Here is a 22,892-nt window from a genome sequence, read left to right as displayed (position 1 = left end):
CATTCGGCCTAAATTCGCGCCAGCCCGCGCATAGGATCTAAAACTTTGAAACGTACCAGGCATTTTGTTGAATTCGGTAACAAACCTCTCTTACGCGTTGCCGAAGTATCTCAGCGGTGATAATGGATTCTGAATAAACAAACGTTTTTAAGTGGCACCACAGATAAAAATTCAGCGAATTTAAAAGTCCAGGGAGAACGAACAGGCCGAGTGGCTGGTTCTGCACGACCTATCCATCTGTCAGAAAATCGTTCGTTCGAGAACAGTTTGGCCACTCGGCTGAAATGGGACGGTGCACCGCCATGCATAAATCACATGCGACGTACAACATCTAATGGAACTTCTTCCAATAGTTGGTGCAATTGATTACTCAAGAAATTCACGTAAGATGAACCTATTAATCTCCTATTAAATAAAACTAGTCGTTGAACGTTGCGTACACAGTTTAGTGGAATCTGTTCAATTCAGAAAATTAATGTCGTTAAAAACTGAAGCGAGGATCTTATCCAGGAATCGATATATATGAACGTGCTGAAAATTCTAACAATACATTTTTGCACTGTATCAGAGCTGCTTAGGGACCAATTAAATACAATTCCAATTTACACACGTGTATTTTGCACGTACAAGTGCTCAATTTTCACAGAATTGTAAATTCCACACAAATTCGAACTTAACAGAACACTGACCTAAACCTCCCCTAATTTCGCGTGCAACAGAATAAAATTTCAATTTCATGTAAATCCCCGCCAAAAAATGATTATTCCGCGCGGAATGACGCAGCGCGAAACAACAGACATTGCGTTCGGCCTGTAATTGAAATTTACAATCGGCATTCGACGCATTTCTCGCGTCATTTGTGTCGTAATCTCGCTGGCAGGGCACACGTGAACCCGAGAGCCAGGAATCGCGCGTTCCGCGTGACGCGTTATGGAAATTCCGGTGGGTAACATATTTTTCTGAGGCTCGCGTGCGCGCGATATTAAAGTTCGACAGAGTACGACGTGGATTTTCGCGTTTACGAACGCCTCGCTGCAATTGTATCATCCAGGTGACTCGTCGGAGGCACGTTTATTTGGGTCCAACAAACGAATTTCTCGAATATCTTGTCTTGGGCGAATATCAGCTTCTCGCGTCTCCGTGTCTCGTTTTGTAACCCCCGCTTTATGCGCCGGAACTGGCGAGAGATATCTCATATTTCGATCTCCAACGACCGCAAATGTCCCGCAGCGTTGTTGTCCGTTGCCTGGTTCCCTTACATCCCCGGCGCTTGCAAACGCCAAACCACAGAACGTCTGAAAAGGATCGCCGCCCCGATTTCCTTCGACGCGCGAAATGAAACACCGAAAACGCTTGGTCCCGCTCGCCCGGATATATTCCTATACAAGGATAACAATGCACGTGCAATCCGGTTATTCGAGCTGCCACCTTGCCACGTTCCTCGCTATATTTGGTTCTTACGACCATGGGATTGGTGGAGGGAACGTATCGACGATATTCGAGAAATTCGATATCGAGGTACAGTTTGCGAGCGAGAAGAGTGTCACAAACTCCGCCCATGGGGTTTTCGTTGCTGCTGCAAGCGTTATCTATCGGTAAACGAAATATATTGCTTCGGAGACACGTGGGTGAACAATACATCACTGTGAGATTACACATTACGGATAGAGACGATATTTATTCAAAAACTCAAAGATTACGCAACCGATCGCAAAAATCATACGTCGACCAATACACGATGCAATTGAAAGTTTGTCCGCGAAATTGTATCCAGATATCATTTTGGAAAATGTAGTTTCGAGTAAAACCCCATTAAAGTTGTCGGAACTTTATTATTTCGATGACGAAGTTGGGAACTTGCATTGTTCCTTTACTCAGCTGTTCGCGGCACTACAATACTCCCCCTCCGTGCCAACGAAAAGTTCACTCCTAGCCAAGTTATTCTACCTTTTTGCAACTCGATCCTCTTTAATAGCACTCTTATTCTCCCAATATTCGCATTCTTTGAAATTTTATAATTTCACGTTCAGGTCAATGATCTCTACCTTATAATATCCCAGTATCTTGTACATTGTCAATTTATATCCAATTGTTAAATGCACTAAAAAAAAAAAATTGTATAAATCAAGAACAAGTATCTACTATAGCATTACGTTCTAAGATCCAAACAGACCCCCAAAAAACCGTCGACAACTACGATCGTTCACGTACAATTGTTTCCCAATCGCGCTCGTATCGCCTGAATAATTCGCCCGCGATCGGCAACAGTTCGAGCGCTCAAGCAGCCGGCATTGGGTGTATCGATAATTCGATTCACGGGGTTCTAATGAAAAGTGCAGTTGGAAACTGCCGGGGTATAACTTTCCGCGCTGGCAAGTTGGTCGGGTCGGGCGCACGGTTCGCGGGCGAAATTGCTCGAGCGCCACTGGGAACGGTACCGAATCTGTTTGGATACACTTCAACCGTCCAAAACACGGGCGTCCGCGACGGATGCGAATATCCGGTTTCGAAAACAAGCGGATATTAAGAAGTTGGATAATTTCCTGCAGCTCGAGATAGAAAATATCGCGGCACGGCGAGCCAGGCGCGTTTGTCGAGTGGCGTCGAGTGTCGAGTCGACACCGTTCGACCGGTGTATCGGATGGTCGCAAGTAGAACGAACGTAACGACTTTGGACTCCGCGACCGTTATCTCAGGTACGTCGACCACCTGTCTCCACTTTCGACGCTCTTTTTTTTCTAGTTCGTTCTTCGACTGATTGGGAGCACATGCCGCCTATAACACGGCCGTCTCGGCTGTTAACAATTTTGGCACGACTCCCTGGAGGCGTCCCTTGGTGTCCGGCGACTCCCTTTTCGTTTCATCGTTCGTTTTGTTCGCCTACTGTTGCAGCCCGACACGTCTGCCCGGTTGCCCAAGTTTCTTTCGTTCGGGGGTGGCAATAAAACCGGCTGATATATATTTCCAGTGTTTACGAGGTGGCCGGGGATGCTTCGAGTAATTTCATGTGTTGTTTCTGGACGTCATTGGGCGGTACGTGAGAAAACTGCTCGAGAAGGATTATTAACGCTTTCGTGGCTGGTTCTGTGGATACAAGCATTGTTCGCCGAGGCGCGAGGAGAAGGTGTCGTACCGATATCGGGGGTTGTAGCGACGGGGTTGTCTAATTGTGCCATTTACTTGAACGACGAAAACGTATTTGCGCAATTAGCTTTCTCGAGTGATTTGTTTCAAAATTTATTTCATTTGAACTGCATTTCCTGTCTTTCGTATACTTAAAGACTCCGTACTCGTAGTACAAACCTCCGTGTTAACACGATTATTGTTTATTAGCGTAGAAAGCAGGATAGGGTATTGTTTAAGGATTGATTATCCCCGGATCGTAGCAAATATAAGCCGATGAAGGTAATTGGAGCGTGTATAGAGCATCTGTTGTATCGAAATCTGTTCTCCACGCTTAGTTCGCGAGCGGGTGTCTTTGGTCTACCGAAATTCAATTGCACCTCTGAAATGTTCTGCAATTGCGTTATGTTTCTTGGACTCTTGTATTTTCGAAATCAATTTTAAACTATCCGACAAGGTTTAGAGTTACTTTTAATAATTTAAACATGTAATTCGTTAACACGATTCCCAAAGACAACAAATAATTCGTGTAAACCTGCCATCTACTTTAGGAAAACAACGACAATGCTCGCTTTACACCTCACTTTACATCCTCGTACCAAATCCTGAAAATGACTTATCCGTATTCCTCCTTTCGCAAGACGAATACATATTAGGTAGATGCAAAGGTAACCCTTCAGGTACGTCTGTAATGGTCTCGTCACTCCACGATGGCTTCTTTTTTCGTGGAATACGATTCAGTTGGATCGTCGTAACGCGAAATTAAATGGACGTCGCCGACAGGTTTTACCGCGACTCGCATCCAACTTCGGAGTGATTCATGCCGGCGGTCTCGCAGATAATGCGACTCGAAATTGTCACGTTCGTGAATTCTCCAGCGTTGATGTCCCCCTCCCCTCCCTTGAAAGCTCGAGTTATTTTCCGTAAGGATGCGAGCACTCCGAGGAGAACTTTTTACTCGGCGTCCGGAGTTGAATTTAGTTTAGCTGAAAACTTTGAGACATTAGTCCGGCTTTTGCCGACGTCCCCGACATCGAATAACTCGTACATTTCCAATTTCTCCAACGGCGAATTCTACCTAGGAGTAATTTTGTTTAACGATCACTCGCGCGGACCTCGAATTCCGCCTTCAATTTCGGGGGGTTGCGAATTCGACCCGTTCCCCTCCGGTTTTACTGGGTCGAAATCCGTTTCTTGTCGAACACCCGCGTAAAATAAACGATATACGGATGGAAAATAGAGGGGAATCAATCTTCGTTTCGAGGAGGTGCAGACACAGAGAATGGTATGCCCTCCGAATGGCGAATCAATCGTCTTCAATCGGGCCGATCGAACGCCATCACGGGATGAAATTAAGGAAATTGCGTTCTTCTCGCGCAAGAAAGTGCATTAAAATCCACTTTGCCGCGGAGGCAATCGCCGGGAAGAGCGAACGGTAACGCGAGGGTACTTTTTTTTTTCTTTTTTTTTTTTTTTAATTGTAGAATTCCGTCGACGTTGTCTTCGCCCTGACTTTCGATGGATGTTTACGTAATTTAAGCCCCAGCCGAGCGATCGATCGGAAGCTCAGTTTCAAACTGTAAGTCTTCCCGCGCTGAAATTTCTTTCTTGCCGTTTGTTAAGAAAGTATTGGATTAAAAAGTTTCTTCTCACTCAGACTGATATTGGGCGAGCGTAAAACGTAGTCGTTAATCCACTGGGCGATATAGAGTTGCCGCGTGACCTGGTGCAACCGATTCTCGGTTATCTTTCGATACTGCAACCGACGGTTTGTTGGGTCGGAGTTTTGGGCGATGATGCACGTTGCGCGTATAACTCTTACGTAGTAGGTCAGTGCCTCTTGTTTTCCGCGAATGATATTCGGTGTTACCGTGTCGCTAACCTCCGCCGAAACTGCGCGAAATTAGACGTTGGCGTCGTTCCAGCGTAACGACTTCATCGTTCAGCCATGCCGCGGCAATAAAATATTGGCAACATTACTCTTAACAAGGTGACAGTATCTCGACGACGATTTGATCGGTTTTTCGTTTGCAAAGCACCTTATTCACGCTCCGCGAGAACTTTGCCGGAAACACGTTTTCTTTCCACCTGTACCGGTTCGCTGAAGTACTGTGAACGCGTAAAAGGTGGGGCATACCGAGCGCTACGATCGAATGCTTTCAACGATAGTGATCTGATATCAGGGAACGCGCAATGGTAAACAAATGGGTGTCGCAGACAATTTCTTTCGAGCAACATACCCCCTTTGTATCGTATTTTTAGCAGTGAAATAAAGAGAAGTTCCATTAATTTAATTTAATATAAGGGGTCTCCATTTATTCAATTTTAATTTCTTTTTCCAAACGAGGAATCCCTTTACTTTTCTAAATGTGCTGCAGTTCATTAAGTTATTTTCATATTTTAATATGTACACACTGCATTTACCTAATTGTTTTTCTTTTCATTTCCATCTTCCCCTATAGAATGTACAACAATTTCTGAACGCATAATTATTATAAAAACGAACTTTAAAGAGTATTTTTTAATATTCTACCTCTACATGCAGTCTGCGCGAACTCGTTAGACTCTCACAAATAACGACCGAACTCGAGCTTTCCTATTATAACTGAAACGTCGTTGCGAATCCATGAGTCTTCCACCATGAGTACCCAACGCGACCAGCGAGCAGAACGTTTCCGCGCCGTGAAAGGCATTCCAGGGAATTAATCGCGACGGAAGTGAATTTTTATGAAGACACGGAAACGGGTGGAGAATGCTTCGGCGTCGTTACCACGCCTACGAGCGACAGAGTCCCGACGTTTTATTTTCTTTCTTCGTTCTTTTTGCATTTCAATTTCATCTGCAAAAAGGAAACGCGAGAAAGGAGTAAGAAGCGGCTAACATTGTTAGCTGGCGCTGGTTGCCGCGCACGCCGGCAGAAGTAATACCGGCCAGCATTGTATTCCATTTGCGTATGCTGTTGCACCTCTGCGAACTTCTCGCTTTCGGGTTTATATCTCTGCGATACCGCGAATCACCGACAACCCGCGCGTATGGAAACTTCCGACTGTATCGTTCTGCGCGCGCCCTACCATCGCGAGGTTTAAGACAGAACGAAACGTGGGAGACTTATCCAAACAAAGGGGTAAACTAGGAATATTTTTAAATTTGATCTTAGTTGATATTAAATTTTAAGAAGTATAACTTATGATTTTTCTCCTGAGTTTTCTTCAGGATTTATGTACGTCTGGTCGATTTCATTTGATTGGAAATGTCTCTTTTGCGTGTTTCTTGGGGTGAGAAATTATTAAACTGCGGATGTTTATGCACTTATAGCAAGTGAAAACATGGAAAAATCTATGGAGTATATACATTAATGCAAAAATATGCAAAATATTAAAATGAGAATTTTATTTAAATCTCAGTTCTGTAAAAATATTTCGGTTAAGTAAAAAAATAATTTCAGTTAATAGATAATTCTATACCTCTTTGAACAAAAGGGATTTTTAATATAGTTAAGGGTCTATAGAAACAAAAATTGAGCAGATGTAAATCTGGGGATCGATCAGACCAGGCAATAGGTCCTGCAGGACCCATCCATCTGTTAGAAAATCGTTCGTTCTAGAACTGTCTGGCCACTCGGCTGAAATAGGACGGTGCATCGACATGCATAAATCACATGCGACGTGCAACATTCTAATGGAACTTCTTCCAATAATTCGTGCAATTGATTACTCGAGAAATTTACATGAGATTGACCTATTTATCTCCCATTAAGTAAGAGAAGCAGTTATTGAACTCTGTACCTATATAAATAGTCTAGCAAAATATTATTTAATTTAATTAAATTTTTTCGCTAAGCATCGAAGTGCATTTCTTTTTAGAGTACACAAACAAAAATTTCATCAGGTAGTTAAAAATCTTGCCAATAGAATATCTGGTGGCACGAATATTGAATGAAAAAATTTGGTCACCTCTTGCAGTCCAGGTGCCGAGATGAAATAGTGAAAATATATATGCAGATCACTGATTGGTTCATTATTGAAATGAATAATACACGATCGTTATGATTGACCCAGAAACCAGTAATAACCATTGATAAGTAAAAAGTGAAAAAAAATAATAATGGATACAGAACCATTTATAGAGTTAGTTTGACGTTCCAAACGCGGAACGAATTAATTAATGAATTGAGTACATATGTATGTTCTCGCAATTCTTAACCCTTTCCGACCTGAATTATTTTTTTTTCTCGTACAAATGTAATATTTTATATTCATATTCATTCGAACTACGTATTTTCAAAATTCATAATTCATCGTCTCAATGATCATTGAGGGTCAGGCAGAAGACAGCTGGAGGCATCGCAAAAGAAAAATGCACAAGTATCGGCTTAAAGAACTTGTTCAAGCGACGTGTCGCCTAACCCAACCCTAACCAAACAATTTCTGCGTTTCTTTTTCCACTGTTTTACTATCTCTCTTTGCATTTTTCATGCTCCCTTCCCTAGGACTTCCCTTTGGAGTTAAACCCGTTCCTCTTTCTTCCGCTTTCAACTTTCTCCGACTTTCCGCCCCCTCGGCTTCTTTCCCCAGTCGACGCTCTTTATGGAAAAGCAGCATTAATTACGAACGCGCGGAGAGCTGCAGACAAAAGTCCGTTACGTTGCGCGGCGGTCGTGTGTCCCAAAGTTTGTGCTTTCTGTGCCAGCAATTAACAACACGTCTGCGTACGTAGACACCGCCGTGGAACGTAGAAACGCAAAGGGGCGCGGACGCCCGAAAGGGTTGGACGCGACATGGCGCCCGTCCTGCTCTCTCTTACGGGTTTTTTTTTCGAAATACGATGTTCATGCTCGTTTACGTTTCCCTTTTTCGCCTCGCTGCGCTGGAATAATTTGACGACACGGAACAATGCCGGTTTGTTTGTTCGAGTACTTCCTTTCTGTGAAGAAGCGTCCCTGATAAAGAAGAAGACCCTCGTAAGAAGTGTTCTCGCGAGCGCAGCGAAGGACTCTTAAGTGGCTCGTTCAAATTAAACGATAAAGATTGAGGAAATGTTGCTTCCATTAATTGGGGGGTTCGAGGCATGGAGAATGCAGCAAATTGGAAAATTAGAGAAAGAGGTACGCGAGAATTTCAAAACATGATTGCTTGTATTACATTTTCTTATAACATAAGTAAACATGTGTGCAATGTCCCATTAAAAAATTATTCATGGATTTGGAGACGAAAATCCAAAAGAATACCTATTGGATTGTCTAGAAAGTTCATGACAATTAATAAGAATTAATAAGAACACCTCCTTAAACCTAAGAAGCTTTCGTTTCCAAAATACTTGTCATAGTTCAGGTGGAGCATGAAGCCAAGCTACTCGGTGTAATCTGATAATGGATGTCGCGTGGTCAGAGTCTTGCTTTTTATTATTCGACGATATCGTTGGAGCACGTGTCGGCGTTCCTTTGAGCGTGGCGGAGAAGACTACTCCGCGGAGTCTGGCGTTTATAAGGGTAGAAAGCGCGAAAAACGAGAACCATGTCGTTCGTGTTTCCCCCTCCGGAATGCACTTTCCTCCTATTACTTCTTGTTCTCTTTTTGCGCGACTGCATTCCCGTAATTTGCTCGTACCGTGGATATAAACCGTCGTTCTCTTTGACTTCTCCGTCGAACGAGGAAGCAAACGAAAACGCGTGGCTTCGCCAGAGACGAAAAGTGGAATTTTCGTCTGTTAGGTGAAAACGATGCCTCGCACGCGGGATTCTTAAGCCTCAACGAGTGGAAAACGCGTTCGACTCCTTGCTGCTGCTGCGTAAGAACTGAAACACGGCTGGCAATCTTCATTCCCGGCGGATGCAATAAAAACGGAGCCACCGGCTGGCATTTGTACGCGCATCTCGCGTCTACACGGTTCTTCTTCCGTATAATCACAATTCCTCGCAGCATTCGCGGGAATCCCGATGCGAGCACTCGACGTTCGCGACTCTTTTGTTTGCGGAATTGGCTGGTCTTCGCAGTGCCAGAAGCTTGCAAGAAAGGCACTTAAAGTACTGGTACGAGTGATCGAAAAGCTAATGGGATCGCCTCGAGGAAACTTTTGCCGTCGAAATATTTTTACGTCGTTATGTTTGTTAAAAACCTTCGTTATTAACCCTTTTAGTGACATGTCTCTCAGATATCTATGAAAATCTTTTCTGGAACTCGTAGGGTTAAAGTTGCGTAAGCCCATCATCAAGAATGCCTTACGCTACTCTCGCAACGAACGGCTCAATTTTCTCTGTCGCGCGCAACTCATGGCTGGAAAAAAAGAATTGACATGTTTCACTACCCGAGGCCTCGATGATGTAATCCAATTTATGGATGCAGTACCGTTTATAGAGTCGTGCCGGCTTGCAGAACAATGCTCGCGGGAAACAAAGTTCTTATGCATCGCGTTGAAAGAAAACAGAAAGTTATTAGTCGGCGTGAATATTCATGAGTTACGTAAGAATAGGAATCCCCCGTCGGGTGGTGAGGAGCGAGCGGTAGTTAGAAACATTCTGACATTAAAAGCTGGAATTAGCTGGGGAGACAGCGTGCTGGGAAGCAACGGAGTAAATAGTTCGTGTACTCTGTAAAATCATGTAAGAACAAGCATCAGCGGTGCTCCAAAGGCTGCAGTAAATCATCAAACAGCTTAGAAGAGTTAGCGTACCTCGACTGCTTTTGTACATGAATATAAATTTCTACGCGTACGACGTACGGTGTATCGTTGGAACGGCCCGCGGTAATATTTGCATATTTTCGGAGACGACGTGTGTAATAATATAAATCTACTCGAAACGTATTACCTTGAGGCAGTGCTCGCGTGACAAATAAGAAGTACCATTCGTGAAATGAAGGGGGGATGTTTTGTTACAAGTTTAGCGAATGAAATAATTAGCATTCTGGTCTATTGTTCACCTAGAATTGAAAACTGTTTTGTCGTTTAAATAACGTGCACTTTACTTTTTCTACATATTTATGCATTTCCACACGTTCTTGAATATATTTGCATACTTGCACTTGTCATAAATGCATAAACATTTCTATGTATTTTCTTGCTTTTGACTTACTCGACGAGGATTAGAAAATATAAATATTTCATTTCATCGAAGTGCATTCTATGCAGTAGTGCATTGTTCTACGGAAAACGCATTTGAAGAGTATATTTTATACAAGGTGGATAAAATGCAGCAGTACGAAACCTGCGAGAAATGTTCATACCGTTCAGGGGGATAGTGCGGCGGATAAAAGAATACGTCGATGTTACCGTCGGGATGGTAGATGGAACCGATGTTAGGATACGGTAGATGGAAATTGATCAGTACTCCGATCATCGTCGACGCCGAAAAAGAGCTTCGCCGACAGGACATCTGCGTGTTCTTCGTTGCCTTGCGAAATAATCATATGACCCGTTTGCTGAATCGCGTTGTAAACTGACAATGCAATGTGGCTATTATTATCCATACATAGAAATTACGCGAACGATTATTCGATATAACTTCAACATCACTCTCCATGTCGAATGGTCGCTCGTGAATAATCAAGCTACGCGTTTGATGGTGTAATAGATGTATTGTACATTACGCTTTGTTGTACACTCGACGAGTAATTAATACATAACTGTGCACCGAGCAACTGAACTGATTAAACGAAAGTTTAATGCAATTAAGTTCGTACATACGTTTACGGAATGAAATGCTGGCATCTTTTTGTCGTGATTACTGATCAAATTATTCGTCCTCGCGGGGAAAAGTCGTTCAAATTTTCAATCAACTTTCCTTACTTTTTTAAGAATTTTTTTAATGCCAAAGGCTTGGAGAATTTTTTGAAACTTGAGAAATTGTTCATAAGTGTTTTGATGAAAGACGGAGTGGCAAGAGGGTGTAGAGTGATTTAATATTTAAAAGTAAATTTAGAATATACAATGAAAGTGCTTAATAGCAGTCTTTGTTCCTAAAAAAATCAATACAACAATTTCTCATGTAGACGTACACTTCGATGCAATTTCATTAACGTGTCCATCGGGTACTTACTATTTTGTGTTAGTATGTTTAAACATTGACAGACGTATACTTTTATCTGTTCTCTATCAATCTTATCATCTTGTAACTGGATTTTTCCTTTTTGTTTCAGGTAAGCCACGAAAACGTAGACGAATCCTCAGCTAACTTCCAAAGAAATTTCCTATCACAGGTATTTACAAATACGCTGTTCTTTAATGCACATTTAAAGAATGAGTATAAACCTGGATGCTCAAAAAAGAATAAAAATTGAAAGATTGATCAGGACTCGAATTAATTTTTGACGTACACGAAACTTTGTTATGATATGAATGTAATACCGTGCAGAAATATTTCCGAGGACGAACGATAAAAATGTATTTTCCAGGTATATTGTATCCGTTTTTTCTTAGCATATTCCGGTACGCTTTTCGGTACGCTGCACTTCGGTAATTTGCGCGGTAGCACGAAATCAATAAGAAACAGGAAACCGGGTGTTTTCAACTGTAACAGTGCGTTCCATTCACGGGCTTACATTTCACCCGATGCAACGTTCTCATAGATTTCATATTCCATCGCAAAAAGCTGGCGAACGCGAGGAAGAATTTAGAGCAGACACCGCGCGTTCACCTCTGACTTGGCTGAACTTTATTTTACATTCATATAAGCTTGACGTATTCAGGTTCGTTCTTTTTTTCGAAGTCGTATATTTGCGAATTATTAATACAATTTTTAACGCCACGTTCACTTGGGTTGGCAGTAACATTTTGTCGATTAAACGCGGGAGAATTACATATGGCATTTAGTATTTTATATTGGTACTCGGAAACTCGGAAAGGTTTATTCGGATAAGTTAATCAGATTATACTCATCCCTGATGGCACGGCATCAATTATTTGGACCAAAATGGAATAAAAATTCTCTGCATTCGCCTGATCTTGCACCATCAGATTTTCACTGGTTCAAGACTTTGCAGAATTCTCTTAATAGGAAAACTCTGATTCTCTGAAGAATTGCAAAATGCACACGCCGAATTTTTTTGCGGATAATGGCAGGAATTTTTGTAAAACGTGAACCATTCATTTTCTCGGCAGGTAGAAGAAAGCTTCTGGCCATAAATGAGCATATATCATTGAATAAACTGGTTTGTTATCGAACATCTGTAATACTTTCGAACCTCAATAATCATAGCACATTTTATTCCATTTAATAGGTATGCATTAGGTATGGATTTAAACATCCGTTGACATATCAACCAATTCAAAGTCTTTAGTCCGATTATAAAAGTTGTTTCTGTGACAACAAAACGAACGAATGTGCTGTAAACATTGTGATAAGTTAATAGTTCCATACGAGTTTTTAATTGTTTTTTTTTTAAATATATCACGTCGAAATCATGTAAATACCGGGTTCCGGTGGTTTCTATATTTTCACAGACGAGCCAAAAGGGGAAATTATACGACTACTATTTCTGCTATAAAAACATATACCTTTTTCATAACAAAAATCTCTGTAATATTTTTTGTGGAAATTGACGAGGAACCAAAACCTAACCAGAACGTTCAAACTGTTCAGTCTGTACATTTGCCAGCGCGTACTGTAAATAGGGAACATGGCAAAAAGCTACAATGGTGTGAAAAGTACAGAGTGAAACGTGAAAATGTAATGTGCATTTGCGTTTTCATTCGGAAAACAATTGTTTTAAAGACTTTTGTACCACCGGTTGATTACACGGCTTATTTATTGCATTGAAGTTGCATTTTTGAATACCAGTTAACTAACTTTTACAAGCACCAAAAAATTGCAGATTCCCACACCCCCGGACCAAGCCAATACATATCCGGCAATTTCGACGCACACCGTTTTTACCAACCCCCTTTCCATTAAGGATCGCAGCCCGATTATCCGTATCTCTTCTTTCCTCTTCCATTCCCGCGCGGGATCGAGTCACCGTTGGCATCTCGTTTACACGTCGCGGCAACAAGACACGTCGAAACTTCTAAACCGCTGTCTGTTCGGGGGAAATAACATTAATTACCGGGTAGACAAAACTCTGGTACGCGATGCACGGTCTGGGTCGGATAGTTTGCGCTTTCCGTTTCAGCAATTAACAACATTTGGATTGTGTCGGCAGACGCGGAGTGCCGCGTGTAACGCGCACCGGAAAAGGTGGCGGTGGGTTTGTCGGGGTGGGTAGGTGGTTGGTCGACGCATACCTTTCTTCGTCCCTTACCCCGTGAACAAGCTTTTTATCCTCGTTACTTTTTCTTCCCGCGTTTCTTTTCACTGGCGTTCCCCCAACCTCCGTGCACGGCTTCGGCCAACCCCCGTCACCCCTTTAGCGCCAGTAATTTACCCGTGGCACGAAATAAACCGCCGTTACCTTGACTACTCCCTTGCCGGGTATTTCCGTGAGTTTCCTCGGTTGCGTTTTTATCGCATTGTATCGCGCCGTGCCATCGCGACGACGACTACGACGACATCAGCGGCCAAGAGGATGGTCGGTTTCGTTTGTTTTCGTTTTCCCTACCCCCATCGCGACGCATCACCTTTTTGGTGCTCAGCCCGGACTAAGGTGTGCGTGTACCATTGTATTGTACGATCCACGGAAGTTTTTACGACACCATCCCTGGGGGAGCTACGAGATAAATTGCACGTCACCGCTTAAAGTCGCGATTTTCCCCTACGATAGCTGCGAAATCATTCTCCGTCGATAATTGGTCGACTCCTCGAGATTAATGGGTTACTATAATTAATACAACTATTATATTTGCCAAGGAGTACCAATTAAAGAAATTACAGGAATACTTGTACCAGATTATATTCTGGTTTGAAATTGAATTTACATCCCACAAGCGTTCAACTACAGAATTTTAATTAAACGCGGTCGAAGGAAAACCTCGAGTTAGCAGAATATAAAAGTTCGATGCTCATCGATGTGAAACTTCTTGCTGCGTAAATATATTAACCGGTTTCATTTAAAAGCACAGAGTGATTCGGAAAGTACTAAACAGTCGAACATTAATTACTCGGAATCTGTGCTTCGTAGCAACGTGTAGACTAAAGTCATTTATAATCGAACGGACTCTTTCAGTTTACAAAATCTTTTGTTCTGTTCAGAACATTAGTCTGCTTCTGGAGATGTCCTCAGGTCCCTAGGCATTGCACAATGTAATATGTTTTTTTTTTTGTGGAGATGCGAAGAACCTCGTCATTTGTACTCTTTCATGGAAATTTCAAAACATCGAGATACATTCAACTCTAGTTAGTCTCAACCTCCGCAATACAATCTATATTCAAATACTTAAACACCTAACGACTCGCTTACATTAACATATTTCCGTTAAATAAAGTGTGCTACGTATAAAAAATACAACCTCAGTTACTAGAACACGTAATTGCCATAAAACCCAATATGCAGTTCAGCCCGACTTCGTTGCAGCTGCAAATGGCTAAGAACTCGATTGCCACGTTGCTTTGAAAACTCCGACGCGTTTTACGATACCCGACTCGCGAACCATGCTCAAGGAAAACATTGTAAAAGTATCTTATTTGCCACGGCCTGAAATACGCGATAAAATGAAATGCGAGGCAGTAACTCTATACTTATGGACGTGCATGTCGAGGAAATTTATTCGAATACATTTGTTTCGAGCGTTGTACGCAACATGCGAGAAAAGTAACTCCGCGTGCGATCGCAGAATTTCGCGTTCGAACGCACGTGGCTGTGATCGTATTTAGCACGTTAAATGTTTCCAATACGATTGTCAAGGTTTCTAATGCATCGGGGTTTACACTGTTGTTGAAAATTTCGAAATTTCGCCGCGGGGCCAACTCGAGTTCGTAACGTCAGTCGGATTTTACAGCACGTGGTTTTCTCTTGTAACGTTAGCGACGCTCGGTATACTCGCTTATTATCGCAGGCAAATGACACGTGAAATTGAAACGAGCCTGGAACTGTGATTACGGGAGCTGGTTTGCATATGAACATTAATCCTGAGCCGCACGCGATCGTTGAACGATCTAGGAAATTAATTCGATCACCGTGGATCGCACTATGTTCCGTTTCGATCGCTTCTCGATACGACGCGGTTATTTCCAAACGATGACGCGTCGTCGCGTTGTTTCCAGAATGAGAAAGTTTGCGCAAGAATCATCGCTTATCTAACTTATTTCTTAAACGCGATAACTTATCTCTTAAATACGAAAACGTGGTCTTGGAAGCTGTCGAATGAGTCGGAGCAGAAGGTGACGTTTGTGCGCGTTGAAATAATTAAAATAATTTCTGGCGTAACGTACGTGGAATTATTAACTAATTCCTATTAACTAGAATTAAGCGATACAAGATTGTAGAAAAAGGTGATCACATTTTTCCATGACATACAAAGATACATTTCACATATTACTTTGAATAGCAGAATGACTCCGACTAGTTTCCTAAACTTCTGAAACATTTTTCCCGATACTCCGATGAAGAAGATTAATGGCTCACGCGACGTATAATTTTTCCTAGACAATCGTATCAACGTAAATCTGGGAACGCTCCGAATTAACGCGAAAAGAGCGCGACGCGTCGCTCTTCCGCGCACTGTAAACGAATCTCGCTGATCTCAGCCAAAAAGAACGAATTCGCGAGCGACTCGCGCCACGGTCGGCGCGTTTCCTCGTTAAACAAAGCGTAGGTATGAAAGATGCCCGCCCATTGTCATATTCGCTGGCAGAACGAAACGCGTTTCATTCCTAATTCATTAGCGACAGAATGTCGCTTCGTAACATTTACACGTTTCCGCAGGACAGGCGAATGCAAAGTTTCAGGGGCCTGGGGAGAGGTGGCAAACGTATTTTCATCAGGCCTGCGAGTAGTCGCAGAGGTTTGTCTCTATCCGCCAGGTCTGGACGCCTTTGCACGACCGGGATGACGACGAGGCGCGGCGTCGAGTTTCGCATTTGCACAATACACAAATACGGCCATCCAAATGCGTAATTCAAATTAGACGGGCTAGCCTTCGGGCTCTACTTTTGCTAATTCCATTCCGTCGGTGGTGTTAGAGAAAATAGCAAGGGGAGGGGTGACGGCGGGCCTCGGACGTGTGCGGAAAACGTGATCGCTCGTGTTCATCATTTTCGTTCTGGGAATGGCTGTGCTCTCGTTCGGCAAGAATTGATGGTCTTAAAAAAGTCATAGTAATATTGCGTCATTATATACAAGTCTAAACGTAATCAGGGATGGGGACGAATCACTTGAATCCTATATGAACAGAATATTGGGATTCTTCTCATTTTCCTTCCTTGGGCCTAGAATGATTCTAGTTCTAGTAGAATCCCAAACGAGATCCACCGTATCGATTTCAAGAACCGCATGGTACTTACTGCATCAATGGGACCGCCCGGGGCCGAATCGAGTTTTCCCCTTGGAAATTAGCAAACTTCGAAGCGTTATAGCTTGAAAACTAATAAAAATCGGGTGAATACATTAAAGCTTAATGAATTCGTCTTGAAAAGTACTATCGCACGGTATAAAAAAAAATATATATAGTTCCATTTGAAAAACGAAACTTGACCATCATATCTCGTTAAATAACAAAGTTAACAAAAATTCCTTCTCGCTGAAGCATGAGCCCCATTTTACCATGCAATTTCCATATTCGAAATGTTGCATTCGGCCGATAGTTTTGGAGTTAGGGCTCCGTATCACTTAGTCTGGGACACTCTGTATGTCTCTCAGATACCCATCCCCACGCTGCCAGCCCATTCATATTTCTTTTGCCCGTAGTTTCGCCCGAGTAGCCCCGACCACCGGTGTAATATGATCCTCGCCGATTGATACGCTTCTGACCTCTCTCTCTTTCGCTATTTGTCCTTTTCTACGTTCGACGCTCGCCTCGAATCAAATGTAAACACATAAAAACCTCGAGTGTCAATATTTTGGGTCTACGATTTTGCATGCCTCCTTCAACCGTTACTGTATCCTCTAATGTTTTGCCAACGAACTTCGAGTGTAGAGAAGGACAGCGAACGAAGAAGAGGACGGAGCGACATGCGAAAATGGCGACCAACACCGGGATTATTTCGGTGAGACAATATGTAGTAGATATGTTGCGAATTGCGTCGTGTTTGGTCTCATTTTAATCAGAAAAATGTCAGGAATACGATGGTAACAGTTTTACAACAAAAACGGTAATAATAAAAAAGTTTGATCGTTGCGTTAGCATTGTCTCATCGAGATATCCGATCCCGGATCGTGTTACTGTCCATTTATCGTACAGAAAACTTGTGCATTTAAGGAGACTGTTGAATTATATACGTATATAAGAATGTCACCCGAAAGCATCGCCGGCGCTATTGATTTCCACGGTTACCTTTCGGTTCCTCGATAAGGACCCGCGGGAAGTACTTAATCTTTGAGGGTCACAGTTTGCGTTTGGCATTACCAGAAGGATAAAACGCGGATGGAAACTTGGTTTATTCGAGAGCCCTGGATTGTCACGATGAAAGCATCAGTCGCAGCCCACGGAAGCTTGAATTTCTACCGCAAACAGTTTTCGATTTTGGTCTCGCGTCGTAGTTTCACCTTTATTGTAGTTTTGGCACGAGTGTATCGCTCCCGACTGATTTCGTGCATGCCCGAGGGACTCTCCTCTCTCTCTCTCTCTCTCTCTCTCTCTCTCTCTCTCTCTCTCTCTCACTCTGTTTGTCTGTCTCCCGTCCTCTATCTGATAGTTCCTCGGAACCGTACTTGTTAGCATCGGAGAGACCGAATTAATTAACGGCGCATCGTTAAATCAAACAAACGAAGTACCACTGTCGACCTTCCGGCCTTTGATCAGTCACAAGCTCCACGTACGTCGGGATATATCATTCTGTACATTTGTCTGCTTGTCTCCTACATGAAAGCGGCGTGATTCGACAGGCAATAAGCTGATCGCGCTGCGAAGGATTTGTCTGAATTAGTACCGATTTAACTCCCTCCATCGCATTTATACGCGGGAGTCGCATTACATTATGGCATTAATCATTCAAAGGGCTAATCTTAGATGGCAGTGTGATCAACTGTTTACAACGATCATGGAATTACCTCTGTAAGCGTTGTATAAGTGTTACTTCTAATCATTGCTGATTTCTGTCTATTTACTTTAGGTATAATTTCTGTTATTTTTTCATATTAAAGTAATTTCTTTATTTTCATCTCACCAACACCAACACCCCATCCCCTTCGATACCACTAGCCAATACTTTTGAATATCGCAACCCATGTATATCCATAAACGCCAACAACTCGCCCTGGGAAACTTGAATTTTCCGCGATAATTCGTTGCCAAAGCGAGGCGCGCACGTAGCCGAAAACGGCTCATTTTATCGTCCAACAAACCAGCACCCTGCAATCTGATCAGGAACACCGACACAGCCGGGACGGATTTGCATATACAAGTTGTCCCCCATACATTTGCCCGCTGATGTGTAGAAACCCTCGCTCGCACCTAGCGCATGAGAGTCGGAAGCGTGTCAGGTATTAGGCGGGAAAGAATCGGTTGTTTCGCAGCGCGGGAACGTTGGTGACTGTTTCGACGATAACAATTTGTATCCGCTTGACAAGAATTGGCGTTGGCTGATACCGCGTTGCAACACGATGGCCACGACAGGAGTCGTACCGCCACTTGGGCGCGAATTGTTATCGCCCGGAGTAGTTACAACGCCATTGTTATCCAAGTAGCAACAAATCTTTTTCCTATGTCCCCCGGCGTCGCAGCGTTTGCGGTGAACCCGCTCCGAGGCGATATACGTGTATATCTGGAAACGAACCTGGATGCACAAGACGAGGGGACGGGACGCGAGTCGAAAATCGTGTGCGGCATAACTCGTCGTATTTGCCGTTGGAGATGGAGATATTTCCGAGCAAACATGCATCAGTCGCGCGCATGGGAGTCGCAAACGGGCCTGTGTACGTGCAAATATGTACGAGAATTGGCCGGACGCCGTGAAAAACGGTACGCCGGCCCCCCCGCTCCGTGCGGCTTGTCGATCATCCGTCGAAATGTTAGCCTCAGCCTTCGGCATTTCCCGTGATAACTCGAATTAAACGCGGAACAGCCCGATTCCGACCGCTGTTTTTGCATGGAACGATGCTCGGGGAATTTAGCGACAGGAGAGAATGGCATTTCGGTGAAACGCGAGGTTTGGCGAGGAATGGACCAGTTCCTGTCACGGTGTGGACTTGATAGGCCATTTTGCTTGGGTTTATTATAATACTTTAACCCGTTTGTATCACATGGAAAAATAGAAAATTCGCTTTTATTACCGAAATCTCGATTGACGTTCATTTCTGTATACTGTTACAAGGTATATCGAAAGCCTTGTCTGTTTCCTCAAATTTAGCATTTTGAGTGGACAATCAATAACACAATGGGTTTCTGTAGGTACATAGATGGTAAAATTAAACTTTTTATAAGATCAGACTGCCTCACTCGAAATCCTTCAGCACTACGTAAAACATTTTTCTCTATGGACGATAATCTAAACCACCCCGTACCAGGACTGAATAGTTACTCGGTCCGAGTCTCGTAAAACCTGTTTTTCACCACTGCCTCCAGCAATTTGATCAACGAGCGTGCATAGTAGCCCCTCGCCCCCGAAGGTTGGCGATCGCTGAGTTAAACGATGAGCCAAGCAAAGTTCCGAGATAAGCACGAAGGTGCAGCAAGGGTTTCGCTTGCCGGAGAGCAGTGCTGAGTCAGAGTGTCGGAAAACGATACGATATCTGCGCCCGTGCGCCTTGGAGAAAAAATATGTTCAGGAGATACGAGTTGAGAGTCGTGTACGACGCGAGTTGCCGCAGTTACCGTGGTAGTACAGATATTCCAACGCGGCGCGTTGCACATGGGACATTAGGTACACGGAAAATATAGAGGCGGATTCGCGAAACACGCCGCGAGCTCATCCCTGCGGCGTCTTTTTCCTAACTTGATCATTCTCGCGCCGCGAGTAATACTCGTTTCTCGCCCGTTTCTCAGTGCATCTTCCGCTGAAGCGGGCCCGTCTTCTGGAACCTTTTCCTTTCATCGACGCAAATCGACGCAAATCGCCCAAACTTGAATATCTTCTCTGAAAAATGTTTACCCGCGGAGCGGGTCGTGCCTCTTTTTCGAAGAAACATCGGAGGCGTGTAGCTGTAGAGTTGCCAACTTTTTTTGGGGTGGGCAATGCCTTTTACAGAGTGTTCTTTTCAGAAGTACCGTAAGTAGTAGATGGTAAATGAGCAAGTTCTCTTGCAAATGAATTAATTAAAACAACATTGGTTCAGTTAGTAGGTAATGCAGCGTAAACAGTTCTCCAAAACACCAGCTTGTTTATGATAATATATCATAGTCTACAGTAGAGCGGCCATCAAATGGTTATTCTACATAATTCAACTAATTTACTTGAATGAAAACCAGAAATTTGGCAAAAAGAATTTGCCTGGAGTTAACATTTATTTTTTATGAACTGAAATATGCGGCATATAGTAAGTCATTCCACAAGTTTATGCCATTTACTGTTCTGTTATTTAAAATGATACATGAAACATACCCTTAAAAATACGGTTTAAATTTATTTGGCAGTGAACGAGGTAAAAAACAAACTTTTTCAGTAAAGGTGTGCAACATGCGTAGCAGAAGTGGTGATTTATCGTGTTTTCCGATCGTGCTCGTGGCAACTCGGTGCACGAGGTACTGATGGTTACTTTACGCGAGTAATTCCGCGTTTGTTTGAAAGGCGACGCGACTATTTATGCGACAATATAACGATATAATGCGGGACGGCATCGGAGACTGGGCAATTTAGAGAGACACATAAGGTGCTTGGGAAACAAGTTACGAACTGCATCGCATCGGGTTTTCGCAGTATTTGACGCCGAGATGCAGATACCCGTATGCAAACACGCAGAACCTGTATACAAGAGGAGAGACAAACATGCGCGAGACTTCGAATTGCTGGGTTGGTTGACTAGCCCCCATGGTGTACTTTTCCTAACTCCGTTATTCCGTTCTCGTTGCGTCGGGTATATAACGCGCAACTTCTTCCCGCTGATTATGTGGTCCGAGCGTTTCTGATTTAGTGCATTCGGTCTCCTTGATTGTACGCCATTGGAAACGGAATTTCAAAGCAACGGACAGATTCAATTGTCGCGAACTCTCCGACCGTTTATTTCCTACCTCGATTATACCTCGATTGAATATTATTTTCGGAATTGTTGAAATTAAATAACGACAAATTAAATTCCACGGGAATTAAGTAAGTAAATTAAATATTTCGATCGAGTTTATGTTATTTATTCTCTGGTTCTCTCAATTTTAGTGCTTAAACGCGCGCAATGAGAAACTTGGTGAAAAGTTGTCGAACAAGATTGGGAAACGGTGGTCGTTGGGAAGTCGACTTTTCGTCGCATTTGCCATCGAGATGCAGATACCCCTGTGCAAAGATGTATCCTCGGGCAGACGAATACCAGCCGCGCATAACCGAGTCTTTGAAGACGCGCCGGAAACCAGCCATCACCGTCAGGGTGTACTTTTCCTAACTTCATTATGCTACCCTAAGTAGGGAGCCCTCGCTCTTATTTGTGTGTTTTTGTGCTAATACACGTTCCTCCTTGCTCCCTCGTAATCTCATTTTCCGTTTAAGTTACGAAAATGAGAAATCCTGAAATTAGTTGGCGCACGATTATCCTCCCCTCTTTAATGGGCAAACAAAGGCCGCGTAATTTCTTGTTTGATCTAAGTCTGCGGCGAATAAATAGCAACCTCAAGTAAAGTAATTCTCCGGCTAACCGCATTGCAGGTAAAATTAGACTGCAAATGCCTCGATCTAGTAATCTTCGTTAATAAATATTTTCAGGGGTCTAAAATTGTGATTCGATCTCTATTTATCGTCGAACGCGAAATATTTTAAGCATAGGAAATTAACTTACGAATTAAGTGAAATTTCCTGAACTGACCTGGTCAATGTGCAATATGATGGGTAATTGGTTGATTGGTTTAATTTCCACTTATATGAATAACAAGTCATGTAATTATACTCAGCAATCGTGTAATAATATTTGTCCAATATTAACTCTAGTTAAGTTAAATATTCGAACGATCCGAGAAACAGTTTGCTATTGTTCAGTTTCGGAATATAAAGTCGTTATTTTTCGATCGACTATTAATAGAGAGAAATTATATTCTCCGGGCACATTATTCTCATGTAAATAGCAATACGAATACAACCCTTCGGAATCCTAGTTACGTCGTGTATCAACTTCAAGAATACCAAGTTACAGAAACCGCCGTTAATTTCCGCGCAATAAGTAGATTAGCAAACTTTTTGGATACTGATAAATGTATTACAACTTCCCAGGAGGCTGAAAAGCTCATTCACTAGGTTTAAAGTTTAAAGAATTAAACAATTAAGCCGGGGAAACAATATCGAGCGAGTAGACATTAATATTATAGAAATGATCAGGTATTCCTTGCAGTAATATCGTTTTTCGAAGCTTTATATTAGAACATTAATCGGAGAGTGATCTGAAGCATTGTGTGCTGTGTAAATTTGAAAATATGGAAGCGAAGAGACATAAATAATTCTTGTACCTACCCCTAACGCAAATCTGTTAAAATCACAAGTCAATACCGTACCCACAGAATTTTGCAATCTATCCCTCTTTGTTTACGAGAGGGGATGAAATTTCGATCGTTACTAATACTTCCCCTCGGTATTCGTCAACAATCAGCCAAACTGCATTATTTATGAAACGAGC

General features: G+C 42.8%; 2 protein-coding genes across 8 annotated transcripts in view; both read left to right on the top strand.

The window, feature by feature from the left end:
* LOC128888228 (endocuticle structural glycoprotein SgAbd-2-like) overlaps nt 1-22,892 on the top strand; it is a 469,661-nt gene that overhangs the window by 185,607 nt on the left and 261,162 nt on the right. The gene's annotated exons all lie outside the window — the stretch shown is intronic.
* The window catches only part of LOC128888209 (leucine-rich repeat-containing protein 4C-like), a 261,312-nt gene that overhangs the window by 10,200 nt on the left and 228,220 nt on the right, over nt 1-22,892 (top strand). Inside the window, exon 1 of one of the 7 annotated variants that reach the window (XM_054144902.1) lies at nt 20,022-20,353. The exons of the other annotated variants lie outside the window; for them this stretch is intronic. The gene's annotated coding sequence lies outside the window, so the exon portion shown is untranslated. Of the gene's footprint in view, nt 1-20,021; nt 20,354-22,892 lie in introns of those variants that run through there. 7 annotated transcript variants of the gene reach the window in all.

The sequence above is a fragment of the Hylaeus anthracinus genome, unplaced genomic scaffold (genome assembly GCF_026225885.1).
Source record: "Hylaeus anthracinus isolate JK02 unplaced genomic scaffold, UHH_iyHylAnth1.0_haploid 11989, whole genome shotgun sequence".
Lineage (NCBI taxonomy): Eukaryota > Metazoa > Arthropoda > Insecta > Hymenoptera > Colletidae > Hylaeus > Hylaeus anthracinus.
The sequence above is the reverse complement of the archived record's forward strand: the minus strand, read 5'-3'. Positions and strand labels throughout refer to the sequence as shown.